General features: G+C 37.0%; 1 pseudogene; it reads left to right on the forward strand.

The window, feature by feature from the left end:
• LOC103601516 overlaps nt 1-16320 on the forward strand; it is a 145243-nt pseudogene that overhangs the window by 40837 nt on the left and 88086 nt on the right.

Raw genomic sequence — 16320 nt, forward strand, 5'->3', positions numbered from 1 at the left:
TCCTTCCTTCCTTCCTTCCTTCCTTCCTTCCTTCCTTCCTTCCTTCCTTCCTTCCTTGTTCTCCAAGGGGGAGAGGCTTTTTTTTCTATATAGGAGATAAAACAAACAAAAAAGAAATTAAAAAGGATTCAGATAATGCTTCCAAATGGGAAATAAACTAAGCAATTTGGGCAAAGAATATCAAATTTCTATTCAAGATTGGTTTTTGTCTGAAAGGTGTTCTTTTCACACCCTCTTGTTTCTTGATGAATCCAAAATGGTCCAAATAGAGACCTGCTATGTCTACTATAGTTCTCTGTTGGTGAGGCAAACATAACTAGATCGTATTAAAATGGGTAGTTTCTTGGATTGATCTATAGAAACCAGCTCAGTTTTGGTTTAAATAAACAGGAAAATTGTTGACGTGCATTGATTCCTGACTTTTGGATTGGATGCACGTATACCATCTCCAAGCAAGTCTCATAAATATATTCCAGGCCCAGACTAAAGGAGATGGAGAATAAATTTGCCAGCAAATAACAATTGAAAGAACTTATTCTGTGACTGTGATAAAACAACACCCAGGACTGGGCTTCAGTCATCCTGCATTTTCCACATTTTTAGCTTTCGTTGTGCAAATTGCAAATAATTGACACCAGGCTCTGAGTCAGCTTTCTGATCCTCACCCTCATGGTTCAGATTGGAGTCTAATTAGAGGAGCTACTCCTACATCTCCAGAGGCAACATGCTTGGGATTTCTCCTTAAACTATTAATCAAGAGGAAAGATAAATTTGCCTGTTTCAGTTCTGCAGGGATCAACTTTCCCCTAGCATATTTGTATTTATTTGTGCATCAAGGTTGGTTTCTAATGGTTACTTACTTTTACCATATCTTAATTTTTCCATGAGTCTGGAGGACAGAATGATCAGATTAGTGTTTCATCCAGCACTTTTTATCTGTCACCACAAGCACAGTCCTCATCCGTAACTATTCCTTAGGCCCAGGGAAGTCTCTGGTTTATAAATTGCTTTAGTTGTTAAAGTCATACCTCCCCATATTCCTAGCACTGGAATTAAGAAAGCCTGGCCCAAGAACTCTGGGCCATAATGATGTCGTCCCCTTCAACGTGTCCTCCCAACATGGGATCTATGTCATTTTCTTTGCTCTCCTCAATGGCGGCTCCTTTCTATTCTCAGTCAGTTGTCCAATCTAGAAACCTGGGGGAACCTGGAACATTTCTCTTTCTCATGTGCCACATTGAATTAATCAGCAAAGTCTCTTATTTACACCTCCCAAACCTCTGTCCCCTCTTCTCCATTCCGATCGTTCTCACCTTTCTCACCCAGCCATTGAAAGAGATGCCTAAATAGCCTCTAGGTTTTTTATTCACCATCCAGTCTTCCTATCACAGCACTAGGGATTAAATGACAAATATATGTCCCTTAAAAGGTACTCAGTGGTTTCATAAAATCTTTGTTTTAGAGCTTAAATTTCTTAGCAAATGGTACTATGCAGAGTACAGTATAGGGGTACATATTATCCTTACTTAAATGACAATTTCAATTTCATGCATACCCAGGGAGTCCATCACTTTCTCACAGATTTTTTGCCAAAAATCAGAGAAACAATTTTATAGAAAAAAAAGTAATTACCAATATAAGCAAAAGATTTTTTTTCCTACGCCATGAGAAATAACTAAATCAAGCATAAAATTGTTACCATAAATTGCACTGAAGAAATTCTATTCAGTTTTTGTTTGTTTGTGTGTTTGAGGGCTGTGGCTAAGTTTCCATTATGTGACTTTCTGGTGGCATATCATAAAATTCTTGCAACATTAAGATGATAGATAGGAACACATACAGCATCTCAAGCAGCGAAAGGTAATTTTAGGATTGAAGAATCTGGCTAGGTGACTTTAGGATTCAGAAATAGATAGTTATGTTGAGAAAGAAGTTAAAGGTAAATAATTATCTCAATCCATATCCCTGGTGATTCTTCCTTTCAACTCAACTGAAAATTCTTTTGGTGGGAGAGCTTTAGAGGAATAGACTGTATTTATCAAATTCTCCACTTTTCAAATCAGCTAGATCACTTTTTTATCAGTATGAGGGAAGGATGGCCACATTAGCAGCTTCACTCCCTCAGTTGTCAAACATTTGTCAGGTACCTGCTATGTGCTTCACAAATATTAAGTAATATTAGAATATTACTTAAATAGTAATATTATGTATTTATTATTATTCTAGATAATATTTAAAATATTAAATAATGTAATCTATAATTACAGTGTTTAATTATACATACTCAAATAATTGTATCTATGCTGAGTACTGCAAAGGAAAAGTATGTGTTGCATTTGAAGGAAGGACTTGTCATGGCTTGGTGAAGTGTCTGAAGAAGTGATGTTTAAGACAAGCTGGGAAGAGTGAGTAGCTCAATGAAGACTGATGAGAAAGGCGTTCCAGGCAGAGGGAACAGCATGGGTAATGTTTTAGAGCTGGGAGACAGTGGACAGTGAGAAAAACCCAAAAACCAGAGTCTGAGGAAGCAAAAGGGAGGGGAGACTAAGAATGATGAGACTAGGGAGTTGTGCAGGGACATTCTGGCCTTTGCTAAGAATTGCAGACAGTGTTCAAACTAGTAGCTAGAGCTAGTTCTGGAATTGCCATCTCTGTAGCAATCAAAGTATACATTGGAGAGTAGTAATGGAAAGTCCTTGAGTGCAGGGAGCACATCTGAATCATTACATATGGCTGGTGTCTAGCACAGGTCCTTGTCATGGTTGATACTCAAGAAATATTTGCTGATTGAACAAAGGCATTTGTGCAGCATGGCACTTTCATGGCTATTTCCTATAAGAATCTCAAAACGATACTAGGTCTAGGTATTACTATACCTATTTCACTATGAGGAAACCAGGACTCAGAGTGACACACCAAAGTCACCTAGGTGGAAAAATCAGGAGGACCCAGGTCCTATCACTCCCAGTCTGCTATACTAATAAGGAGGACTGACATTGTGTTGTCAGCTTTTTAATTTTTATCAAATTAGGATATTTAATGTTTTTAAAAAGCCAATTTGAAATTTTCTATGATGAACATTTTCAAACATATACAAAAAGAGAGAATTATACAAAGAATGCTTATGTTTTTATTACCCGTTTTGTATAGTAGTCAAGAGTTTGCCAATTTGCTTCGTAGATCACTTAAAATATTTTTTTTGTTGATATATTTTAAAGCAAATCCCAACATTGTCTATCTCATTTCTACAATATTCAGAAAGTATAAAGAAAAGAAAGAGAATATTTTATTATATTACCACAATGCTGTTACCACACCCAACAGAATTAAAAATAATTTTAGTTATTATCTAATATCCAATCTATAGTGAGTTTTTAAAATTGTCCTCTCTGTCTAATCAGGATTCAAACAAGGGCTATATATTACAGTTGGTTGTTACACGTTTTAAGTATAGAAAGGACATTTTTAAAAACAAAAAAAGTAAGAAAGACATGTTTTTAAGAAAGAAAGAGCATGTAGCCTGTTGAGTTATATCAGTTTAGATCAGCTCTCACCCTTGGCCTTATTTTCCTCTGCTGACCCCTGACCCTCCTCTCTGCAAGCACTGTTGGGAATCCCTGCACTAAACTATTCCAGAGATGAAGGAATGTTAGGGTCATGGGCTGGTTTCTCTCTCTCCTGAGCATCTCCTTTCTCCCCTCAGCCAGGTCAATGCTCAGTCTATGCTCTTTGGACAGAGTGCTATAATATGAACCTGCCAGTCAGCTGCAAGTGTGCACAATGCACACAGACATGAACCTGCCTGAGCCCTGGTTCCCAAATGACTTCAAATTGTAAGCCCAGAATCTTACTAATGACATTTTGAGAAGCTCTCATTTGGGGAGTATACTGAGGAGACCGAACAAGGCCTTTTCATTTTGATCTTACCAACTCACCTACAGAATTCTCTACAGATATGAATCTATAGCTGTATCAGGAATTAGCTGTTAAATGGTTACTTAGGATGATCAAACCAGTCTAAAACAGCCATGGACCTGTACGTGTCAGAAGCAAAAGAGAGACTAGCAGTCACTTGTGGAGGAAAGTGTAGAATCATGTAGTAAAAACAACATTGGATGAGGACAGGACTAAAAGATTTGGGTTCAAGTTCCAGCTCTGCTGTGTGAGCTTGAATAAATTGGCTAGCCTCTCGACCCACATTTTCTCTTAATGTTCTTCCCATTGTGTCTCTAATTATCTAGGAATAGTGTGTTGCCCTTCCAGAAAATATGTTTATGTAAGTCTCAAGATGCTGTAATAGGATAAATCTGATAGGAATGTCATGGAAGTAAAACAGATATTTGTAACCTTCAAGTCATACCCAAGGGGACTGCTAACCCTACCTCTTGAGCCAGAACTGCTTTATCTCCTTTCTCTGCCCTGTTCTATAATTAGAAGAGAATATAACCCTTCTCACTGGGCAAAGTCTAACTGATTATTATTGCAGAACCCAGGAAGCTTGAGCATTATTATTTTAGCTACTAGCTCCATGATTTTTATACGAAAGAACAGGTCAAATCCAGCAAAGATTTAATGTTTGCATTTGCCAAGGAAGGTTTTCTTATGTGGTTGAAAGCAGTCTTAGGCATTATGCCCTAAATTAGAAGGCACAGCTCCTTGTTCCTTCTTCTGATGCACCATGGGCCACAAATCACACCAATTAAAGTGCCCTGTGCATCCTTACTCAGAGCCTTTCACCCAAACTGCTAGCAAAATTTTTGGAGAGAATCACTGTTATTAAGGCTGTTGGGCCCTAATAATACCTGAAGTTTCCATTCTCCCCCCACCACCAGAGTTTTGCATTTACTCTGTCATGCATGATGCCCTATATAGCTTTATTTCCACAACGAAGACAGAAAGCAAATTCCACTTTTGAGATAAATTTTAGCTACTGAAGATGTATTCTTGTAGATAAGTTGGAATTTTTTTCTTAAAGACTACGTTGGTATGAATTGTTTTTGACTACTATTTATACTGTACTATTCAGTTTATCAAACATTTTAACATCTGTCTCTTCATTTAATCTTCATAACAACGTTCTGATGTAAGCAGGGGATTACTGATCTCCATTTTACAGACAAGGAATATAAAGCTTCAAGAGATCTTCATGGGCTTTTTCTTTTCCATTTATTGAGCACCTAGTATATTTTTGGTACGGGACTATACCATTGGTAAATGGTATCTCATTTATTTATCAAACAGGTAAGTGTTATTTTTCCATTGTGCATATGAGAAAACCAAGTCTTCTCTAGCTTGGGTAATTTGTGCAAAATCCATGTTGTGAATTAGTGGTAAGCTTAAAATTCAAGCTCAGATCAGATTTATCTCAGAGCCTTTAAAAAAATAATAACTTATTACACCAGACTACTCCCAATTGCCCAAAGAAACAGGCTTTGCCAAGTTCAGGAAGTTTCTGTTCTGACTCCATTTTGCACTAGTTTTAATAATCAAAGAAAATTTGCCTTTCTGAATCAGTAACATAAAGGTTTCATGAAGCCAAATTGAAATTTAATGTATCTAATTTTCAGAGTTGTACACACATTGTATGAAATTGCTAGTTGAGGATGCAGATTGTTGTTTGCCTATAAAACATACTTTATTTCACACATTAAAGAATTCCTGAGTGTTTGGCTGAAACTTCTTTAAAAGTTCTTTTGCCAAGCTGAAGTAAATTGTTCTAGTCAAAACAAATGATGCCAATCTATGTGAAGACAGAGAGAGAAAAGGGGGGTAGGAAGAGAGAGAGGAACGGAGAAGACATGTGTACCTTAACTCAGTACGTTGCTGAAAGTTATGCTAAAAGGTTGATCTATTTAGTAGTAGGTCTGGTGAACTAAAGAATCGATTTTCTTTTCCTGAAGTCATTCTTTAGCTCACCAACTCAGCACAAATTTATATTAGCATTTATTAACTAATAACTATGTGCCACATTCTGCGCCAAGTACTAGAAATACAGAAAAAAATACGGCAATGTCCTTGCCCCCATGGAGTCCTTGATTGAGTTCTTAATGCTCAGAGATATATAAGAAGTAGATGTGTACATTCTCTTTCTCTGTAGAGTGCAGAAAAGGTAGGAAACTCACCCTGTTATCTAGAATTTCTGGTTAAAGTTGGATTCTAGATTCTGATTAGCTTGTAATCCATCTCTCTCTCTCTCTCTCTCTCTCTCTCTCTCTCACACACACACACACACACACACACACACACACACTATTTTAGATCTAAAGCCAAATGACATCTGTAAATCTTTAGCAGTGGAAAATTCCTTGTCACCCCTTCAACTTAGAAGCAGGCTGGCAATCTAGGAGATGAGCTAAGGCAGAGATTGATGTAAAAGGCTAGTAAATCCATAGGCAGAATAACCAGCCAAGGGAGATCCATTGAAAATTCTTCCAGTGTCCAAAGGTCAGCTCTCTTGACAGTGGGTGGGCATTCCACATGCATATCTGGAGGGAAGCCAGCCTTCTAAAGTAGTTCATAAACACAGCACCCTTCCTGACGGGACTACTTGAAAAGCATCCAGGGTGAGAAAGCTCTAATGGCATCTCTAAAGCCTAACATCATATGGCTGAGCCCCTTCTGTGCTGTCTGGCTCTGAAATCCCAGGACAACTAAGACAATAAGAAGTAATAAAGTGAAAACTGTTGATATTTTCTGAGCTCCCTGTAACTAAAATTATTTTCATATCATCATATGAAAGAATTTTGACAAAGTATTGCTTCTTGGCTGATCCTCTTATGTGTGACTATTTAGTTAAGAATTTAGTGGAGAGAAAGCATTTATATATTTGTTTGGGATTTTCTAGTTTTAAACATTTTTAACAATCATATTACATTGATTATATGACTCACATCTTCCCCTCTCTACAAAAATTGATTTTTAGCTTGTGAAGTCATAATGAGATTTTTGTCCACCCTGTCCAAAAAAAAATACTATTATCAATTGATGGTGCTTTTTAAAATCAGTACTGCATAGAATGATGAAAACAAACTACACTGTATTAGATATTCAGAACAACATGGTGTAGGGGCAGGGATGATTTCCCCATTTTAAAAATGAGGAAACAGTTATCTGTGAGTAGATAAGAGATTTCCCAACATCTCTCAGAACCGAGACTTAAATCCAGAAACTTTGATTCCAGGGTTTGAACTCTGAAACACTAATTGTCTTCTCACTCTATTAGTATCCAGGTAGTTTTTCACAAAGATTTAACCTGCCCCATTTTGTTCATTGTGACATGGACCTGACTGTATTTAGCTTCTTTCCACCACAGGTGGGCTAATTGACATCCTGCTACCATCTAGAAAGCATGTGATACTCCTCACAGAGAGCAGATGTTTAAATGGCAAATGCTTATTTTTATATTTATGACAAGAAACCAGAAAATTAAAAGCAGGTATGCACCAGCATGTGAGCCCCTTGAGGCAAGTACCTCTCCCATGGACTCAGTATTTCTCCCAATCTTAAGTCTGAAAAATGACTTAGGCGTTCAAAGAGAAAGTTGAGTTGGGGTGTGTACCAGGCTTGTGCCAGTGCCCTGGGCATGCATGCAGGCCTGCTGTTGTCAGTGTCCCATTCTGGAAGCAAATTTTTTCCAGTTCTGTCTTGTTCAAAATTGCATGCCAAACACCTAGTAGAGCCCTGTGAATGCAGAATGTAGAATGATAGACCTTGAGGTTTGGGGAAGAGAAATAAGCAAGGCATCTTAGCTGTCTAAGAAGCTGTGGTGCAATAGAGAAGAGGACCAGCATATATATAACTAATGCAGCAGATGAAGGGAAGAGCAAGATGCCAGGAGGGAGGGTAGAGAACTGAGGAAGCCTTACATCCTAAAGAACTGCAGTGTTGTAATAGGTACTGTGATGTAATGGAAACAAAATAGCTTCACAGAGATCCAGGGTGTAATCCTAGCTCTATATCCAATAAGCTCTGCTGTCACCTAGTAGCTCTGTGATGTTGGTGAAGTTAGTTAACCTCTCTGAACCTCTGTTTCCTCATCTCTAAAATAATGTATCTACCTTAAAACTTTGTTAGGAGAAATAATATAATTTTTAAAGTATGTCATATAGATCTTACCCCATTGCAGGTGCTCAATAAACATAAATTCTCCTTTAGATGATTGGAGCATTTTAAAATCTCATTTGAATATTCTTTTGAGATTTGGAATTGAGAAAGGGTGTTAGAAACTTGATTGAAAAAAGTCCCAAAGTGGAGGACATAGGTATAAGTAAAACACTTGGAGAAGGGTGATGGGATTAATATTAATTTATGTGGTAGGCTTTTGTGCTTTAACTTGCTGGAAAAAGTAATTTTCAGTACTTTTATAAAACATAAAGAAAACACATATTGCACAATTTATGCAGCTGATTTCCAATATACTTGGAAGGGTGATGGGATTAATATTAATTTATGTGGTAGGCTTTTGTGCTTTAACTTGCTGGAAAAAGTAATTTTCAGTATTTTTATAAAACATAAAGAAAACACATATTGCACAATTTATGCAGCTGATTTCCAATATACTTTTAGAGCATTTCTAACTATTATCTTGTTTCTGTTCAAGAAGTTGGAGATAGAGCTCCCCCCCCGACACAGGAACGTATACACACACACACACACACACACCTTTCATATTCATGAACCCAGATTTTATTGTTTTTGCTCTGATTAAATTACTTGTATCTAAATATTATTTTTCCAAAAGGAGCAAAAAGAGGAATTAACACTTTTGATTACAGGCTTTGTGATTAATATGATTGTCAAAGTGGAAAAGTTGAGAACAGGATAGATTCCAATTAAGGCAAATGCAATATAAATCATCATAGTTTGGAATTTAAACACCGTAGAATATGATGCTAACCAAACATTTCAAAACCATTGCAGAAAATATTTGGGGTATGTAATGAGTCATAGAGTAAGGCAAATGCGATTTATTGTTAAAGCAAGTATCCTGTTGTGATACATAAAATGTGGCAGCTATAAAAGTCTAAGTGCTGATTGTATATAGATCAAGTACGAGAAAACTGTTTCCCATGCATGACACGACTGAGACAGAGAACGCAGCAATCGCTTAGAGAACAATAAAAATAACAGAGGGATTTGGAAGTGGCAGAAATAAGACCTTGACAGAAATAAAGCCATAAAATTAGAAATTTACTCCTGAAAAATGTAGTGCCAGAGGAGATGCATGTTTCCTGTCTTCATTGCAAAAACATAACATTGAAAATGGGCAATTTTTGTACTTGCTATTTTGTTCCAGGGTTTATCTAATGATTCTGCTCACTCTTTCATTCATTTTTCATTCATTCAGAAAATATTTATTTTGAACCTATTATTAAATGCCTTCTGCATATCAGACACTATGTTAGAAACAGGGAATTCCAAGGAGAATCCAAGGTGTGGCTTTTGCCCTCAGGGAGCTCAGTCAAATGGGGAAGACGGGCAGCTGTAAAAATAACTGCAGGCTGGGGTGAAAAATACAATAAAGTAGCACAGTCGTCAAATGGGGGTCAGGGACGGGCACTGAATTAGATGGTTAAAGAAGAAGACAGTTGTAGGGTGAGATTTCACACTTTTATCACAGCAGTGAAGTCATCAAAGTTGTGAAGGAAAGACCCCATCTCTCTAGATGGGAGATTCAGCGGTACTCAGACGTAATATGTGGTATTTAGCAAGTGATAGAATGGAGCATGGATCAGAAGAAGCTAAGAATTCCTGCTCTGTGTCCCAAACCAGATCATTTTCTTCTCTGAGGAATGCTAATGGGGGCTGTGTGATTTTTGTGCAAAGATTTGATCTATATACTTCTGGTGCTCTGCTAACCAGCCATAAATGTGTATACATATACTGAGTTTCCTGTTAATAATAGCAAAAAGCTGGATAGGCCTAAATATCTAATGATAAGGGAATTGTTAAATAAATTACAATCTAAACTGGAGAATACAATTAAGGATATTGAAAATAATATTTACATATTTGATGAAAGGCAGGAAAAGATCCAAGCAACACTGTTAAAAGGGGAGAAAAAAGTCAGAATATGTAGCTGTGGTCTCCACATACACATCCAGCACACAATCATACATGCACGTCTAGGGTAAGCTATAGGGAAGGACAGCAGTGAGCAAGAAGAAAGAAAAGGTGAGGGAAGGCGGAAGAGACAAGAGGACCTCTCTATTTTTATTCTGTTTTTTTTTTCTTTATAGTTTAAATTTTTACAACATCCATGGACTTTATTTTGTTATTTAAAAAAGAAGTGAGGGGCCAGCCCGGTGGCGCACTGCTACAGTGCGCCGCTTGGGAGTGTGACGGCGCTCCCGCCAAGGGTTCGGATCCCACATGCAGACCGGTTCCCGCTCACTGGCTGAGCGAGGTGCGGGCGTAGCACCGGGGTTTGCGATCCCGTTGCCGGTCCCGGTCCGGTATGGGTGCGACACTGAGGGTTGCGATCTGTTGCCGGACACGAAAAAAGACAAAAAGGAAAAAAAAAAAAAAGAAGAAGTGAGATAATGCCCATGAAGCAAGGAGCATAGTGTCTGCCAGGTGGCCAGCAAAAAATGTCAATTGACTCGCTTAGGCTGGCAAGAAAATATGACATGCTTAAAGTAATTTTAATCTGCACACAGCATTATATCGATGGTTAAAAAGGAGTGTTTTCTGTCTGTAATAAAATGGAATGTAATAAACTGTCTTAAATTATGGTCAATAGATTTTAGTTAAATATGTGTTCTTTTCATTTAATCATTTAGGATTTATTATTCTAAGCTAAGTTTTAATAGAAAGCCTTCCAAATCTAGATAATACCAGACTTTGCTTAAATGCCAGAAATTTCCAGCCAACTATTATGGCTTTATTTTAGAGACTAAACTTTAAAAATATTTCACATTCAGAGTTTATTATCATGTTGTCTACTTATCATTGGAAACCAAGGCCAAATCTTTTAGCAAAGCCTGGCCCACGGTAATCAATGTATATTCAGTTAATCAAAATTAAATTTAATTTTATGGAACTTTTTATTATAAAGAATTTGAAACACTCTGTAAGTAGATCATCTTTTATTGTATTCATTTAGTCATCCTTGTTTTCATGAAAAGTTATGAAGAAATTAAATTGAAAATTAAATTGTTTTTTGAAATGCACTAAGGACCTCTATTAAAATTCTTCATGGTGAGTTTCTTTGTAATTAAAAGAACCATTTATAATTTGAATTAACATTTTCAAATTTATCAGTGGGTAAGTTAAGCCTTTCACCTACTGAATTTTCCTCAAGCAAGACACTGTTCTGCCAAGCAGATGATAGAAAAGTTTCTACATTGTGACCAAGAGTATGCAAACTTCAAAAGCTATAACTTTTTGCATGCTGATTGTGTTAATAAATATCTTAAAACCCTATTCGTGCTTTCTTTATTTTTATTGGATTGACATGGTAAAATTGTTTTCCCTATGAAGAAATAACACGATATAATATTTATATTTCCTTTTTTCAGACCCATATTTTTTTCAAATATGAATGTTTCTAAAATATGTTTAACATGACAGTGTTTTCTACCTACGCTTTTAATCACAGCCTCCTCAGACGCTGATTTAAATGTACTGTGCATCTTAGAATTGATGTAATTTGACACGTGGACAAAATTATGGGGCAAAATTGAAGTATGATCCCATTGGTCAACTTTTAGCAGCCCCCATAGGAAAGAAAAAACTTAATTTAATGGTGTTTTTTACACAATTCATCACCAACCACATGATTCTTTGGTCTATCAGGCTGAGGTAACTGGAAACTCTCCTTAACACACCATAGTGTTCAGAATTCCATGGACTTTATTTTTTTTGCTCTTTTTCTTAAAAATCAAGTTGGTTTTTTTTAAATTTCAAGATAATTGTAGATTTAAATATAGTTGCAAAGAATCATTCAGGGAGACCACATGTACCCTTTACTCATTTTCCTTTCCCCAGTAGTAACATTTTGCAAAACTTTAGCACATTATCACAACCAGGATATTATTAACATTGACACAATCTATCAATCTTATTCGGATTTTCCTAGTTTTACATGTACTCCTGCGTGTGTGTGTGTGTGTGTGCGCGCGCGCACGCGCGCGCACATAGTTCTATATAATTTTATCATAGGTGCAGATACTTACATCTGCCACTACAGTTAAGTGTGTGTGTGTGTGTGTGCGCGTGCACATAGTTCTATATAATTTTATCATAGGTGCAGATACTTACATCTGCCACTACAGTTAAGATAGAGAACATTTGCATCACTACAAGGATACTCTGTGTTGCCCGTTGACAGCCATGCCCACCTCCCTCCCTTTCTATGCTCCCCCATTCTCCTCTCTTCCCCCATGGACTTTTCACAAGTTGGGGATTTGGTGGCTGAGTGTTTTCTAGGTAACTTTTGGGAAGTAACTGATTTATCCTTTTTCTCTTGTGAATGACTGTGAATAAATAATATAAGCAAGCATTCCCTTCTTGAGTTGTGCGTCTCCCTGTGTTTTGGCGAAGGAACCAACAACCAGAGTAAGGGGCTGCCTTGGCTGTGCAGCATTTCTAACTCTCTGAAGGCACAAAACCAAATTTGCCACCTTTGTTTCCATTCCCAGATTACGCTCGGTTTGAGGCCAAAATCCATGACCTACGAGAGCAGATGATGAACTACAGCATGAGCTCCGGGACCGGGTCCCTGCGAACCAATCAGAAACGCTCCCTGTATGTCAGGTAGGCAATGGAGCATCTCCTGCTCGGATCTGCGCCTCGTGAAATACCCAGCTTGGGGAAACGAAGGCCACACCTTGTAGCAATGGGACATGTGTTCTGATTAACCCATGCTCCTGACATTACTGAAGACCATAAGTTTAACCATTCGGAAGAAATTTTTGGAATGTTATTTGTTTAAATTAGAGGCCCTTGCTTTTATCAAGTTGTTCTGTGATAATGTTATGATCCAAGGTCAAGTTCTTATCACAGATTGCAGTAAATATAATGAAAAGAAACATTTTCTTTTCTGATAAATCTCAAATTGAGTACAGGACCCAAAGCCCCAGATATTTGTTTACCATTAGTGAGGGAAGAAAATATGCCTATATCATCTCCTAAGCTGCTTGATATTGATTGCATTAACTTTGGTGTATTGATTTGAAATCAGTATATTCTTCTAAAGAATTATGTGCTTTTTCCTAACAAGTTTTGGTAGAAAGACTTTCTCCTGTGGCATCTCATCACCAATTGTTTCTCAGACTATAAAAGTAACTTGCTCCTTGCCTGACAAAGCTCATTAATTTACCAGGAGAAAAAAATGATTGCTTGTACTTGAAATGTCTTCCAGCCTTTCATCCCTCTAGTTACCTCTTGAGTAAGATCCACTGACACTCAACTATAACACGTTTCTGTTCCCAGCACAAGTCTCCTATATTACTTTCAAATTTTATCAGTGCTGATGATTGTACTTTTAAAAATAATGTAAGTACTAACAGCCAAAAGAGGGAAAGTAACAAATGAACACGTTTCTGTTCCCAGCACAAGTCTCCTATATTACTTTCAAATTTTATCAGTGCCGATGATTGTACTTTTAAAAATAATGTAAGTACTAACAGCCAAAAGAGGGAAAGTAACAAATGGTCAAAATGAATCTATGGAGGAGGAAACATGCTCATCCTTATCGTATTCTCCACTCCACACTCTGGGCCAGAATGTGGCCTGACTCCATGAGAGTCTTTACCTGATATTCTCCTTACTTGAAATTTCACTTTCTTTTCCTGGCATGAGGTACCCGTTATAGATACTGAATGATGTCCTTGAATTGAACTTGGCCTGTTGGTTCCACATTGGCTGTAAAGTTATCTTTTGTGTGGATTAGATAGGCACAGCAGGGGGAAGAAAGGAGCAGGATACTGGAAGGCAGCAGTTTCTCAAGGGCCTTAATTTGCTGGCCAGTCTGACAAACACAGAGTCCCTTCTTATTCCAGGGAGTTCCAGTACTTCAGAAGCCCTGAGATTACAAAACAATCAAATGGACCGTTAGCCTTTCAGATTTAGCCAACTGCATTTCAGATGATTATTTTAATACAGTTCATTGTAATCTGTGAGAAGAATTGTTGAGAACTACCCTAGAACATATCTTATAGTGACATTGCAGATATGATGGAAAGTTGACAACCTCATTTGTGGCTATTTCTGTTCTCCTTACTTGTGTTGTATTGTTGATATAAAATATTTTCTAATTTTGAAATGTTTTAGTCTTGAGTAGCAAATTGGGAAAAGCCTATTGGGGTAATAGGATAGAGATAAATCAGTTAATGCAATTAAAGTGATTAGATAAAATAAAACTGGAAGGAAAAATTACCAAATAGTTGTTATCTTATTAAAATATAGGATGCATAAAAATGTTATTAATACTAGAAAAACTTGCTGAAAATATGTTGGTAATAACTTAATTAAGTTATAAAAGATTAGGAAAATTAAGTGAAATGATATGATGATATTATGTAAAACTAATGCACTATTTGAAATAGTAGTGTTAATCAGAATCAAACCTTTATGCTCTAAAATGGTGAATAAAAGTATAACATAGAGATAAAGACTAAAAGTAATAAAGTAGTAGTTAGAGATTTATTTAGAGGTTAGAAGGAATCTCTTTTAAATGAGACTCAGAAATACTCGATACTTCATGGGAAATTCCCCAAATGAAATGTCTGCAATATACATGCAATATATGGTATTTGGTTTCCAAACATTCAATTATTACTACTTATTTAGTACATAGAGGGCTGACCTCAGCATTTAAATGCCTGCTAGACATAGAATCAAAAGAAACATGACCATGCATACAGTAAAATCAGAGGAGAACTTACAAAAGTCCCTGGCCTTATTTTCATGCAAGGTGATAAAACAGACCAAAAAAAAAAAAGTAAGAACTTGAAATGGACTAGCAAGGTCTAAGTCAAATCCTTACCAAAAAGGATTCAGCAGGTTTGTACCTTTGTTTTTTCTTTTGTCAATACTGGTTTTGGCTATAGGATTTTCATAGCGATGCTTGCTTTATCTAGAGTGCTCGAATAGGACCAGTGCCAGTTGGTTGTGCTTATTTTAGAAAGCCAACTACTTGCTCTCTCAAAATAAATTAGTGGCAGGATTTCTCTCATTATATAAATATAAGATAATGTCTCTTTCATCTGAGAATGACATTCTGGAGTATTATTCATCTCAATTTGCTTAGCTTTTTGTAATTATAGGGCTGGAAAGAAGCTTAGCTATCACCGGGTCTATTGTTTAATTTACAGAAGAGGAAACTGAGGCCTCAGGAGAGAAGATATTTGCCTGGGATTCCACAGCTATTTCTGGCAGAGTCAGATCTCCTACCCACAGTCCCATACTCTCCCCACATCACTCTGCCTCCAGAACACTTAGTTTATGTGGTATCAGCTGTGCTGTAGCTGTGATTCCCAATCCACTTCTGCCAGGGCAGTGCTCGACTCTTAGATTAGGGAATAGGTTAGCTGAGAGGAAAAACTCAAACACAAAATTCTTTGGGATTGTTACACAGGATAAACTGTTCTATAGGACATATGGGATTTCTTTGGTATTGTTCATATTTTTCCATGAAGCCAAAACCTAAATCAGAAACCAAGCAGCCTCTTTGTTCTGTGATAAACAATTTAACTGACTTAGAATATTTGCCTGTACCACAAAACCACTCTTTCCCTTGGAGTTACCTCCTCTGCCTCCCTCTCTCTCTCTTACACACACACAACACACTCCCACTCCTATCCCTGGCCATGTCAGAGAGGATGCATCTTCTCAGAATCTTAAAGAAGCTGGCTTCGTTGCCTTGCTAGAAATGATCCTCCCACATGTTAGCAATTTGTTTGCCTGAAATCTTGAAGGGAGGGAGAGGTAATCAGCACTATCTGAGCCAAGCAGTGTTTTAAACTTGAGCCAACCTTCTCTATTTTCCAATCTAGTGTAAATGTTTTCCTTCCTTTAATCTTTTGTGTTAGGTGCTTGAAGTGCTTTGGTAATGCCGTACAAATGGAATCAATTGTTGCTAATCATAAGACTGTACATGTCCCATGGGAATGATTTAGATATGTTCGATTTAATTTGTCCTGCATATTTCCTACATTGTGAAACATAGTTGTAGAAACTTAAAGGTAAAGTGGTAAAAATATGAATGATATTTTTCAAAATGCTCCATAAGTGTATTACCATTTCTTCAAATGTAGATACAGTTAGGCTTCTGAGCTATTGGAATATGGATTTTTTGCATGGATTTCGAGGCTCTCT

This window comes from Galeopterus variegatus, unplaced genomic scaffold (assembly GCF_000696425.1).
Source record: "Galeopterus variegatus unplaced genomic scaffold, G_variegatus-3.0.2 Scaffold3767, whole genome shotgun sequence".
In the NCBI taxonomy this organism is placed as follows: Eukaryota; Metazoa; Chordata; class Mammalia; order Dermoptera; family Cynocephalidae; genus Galeopterus; species Galeopterus variegatus.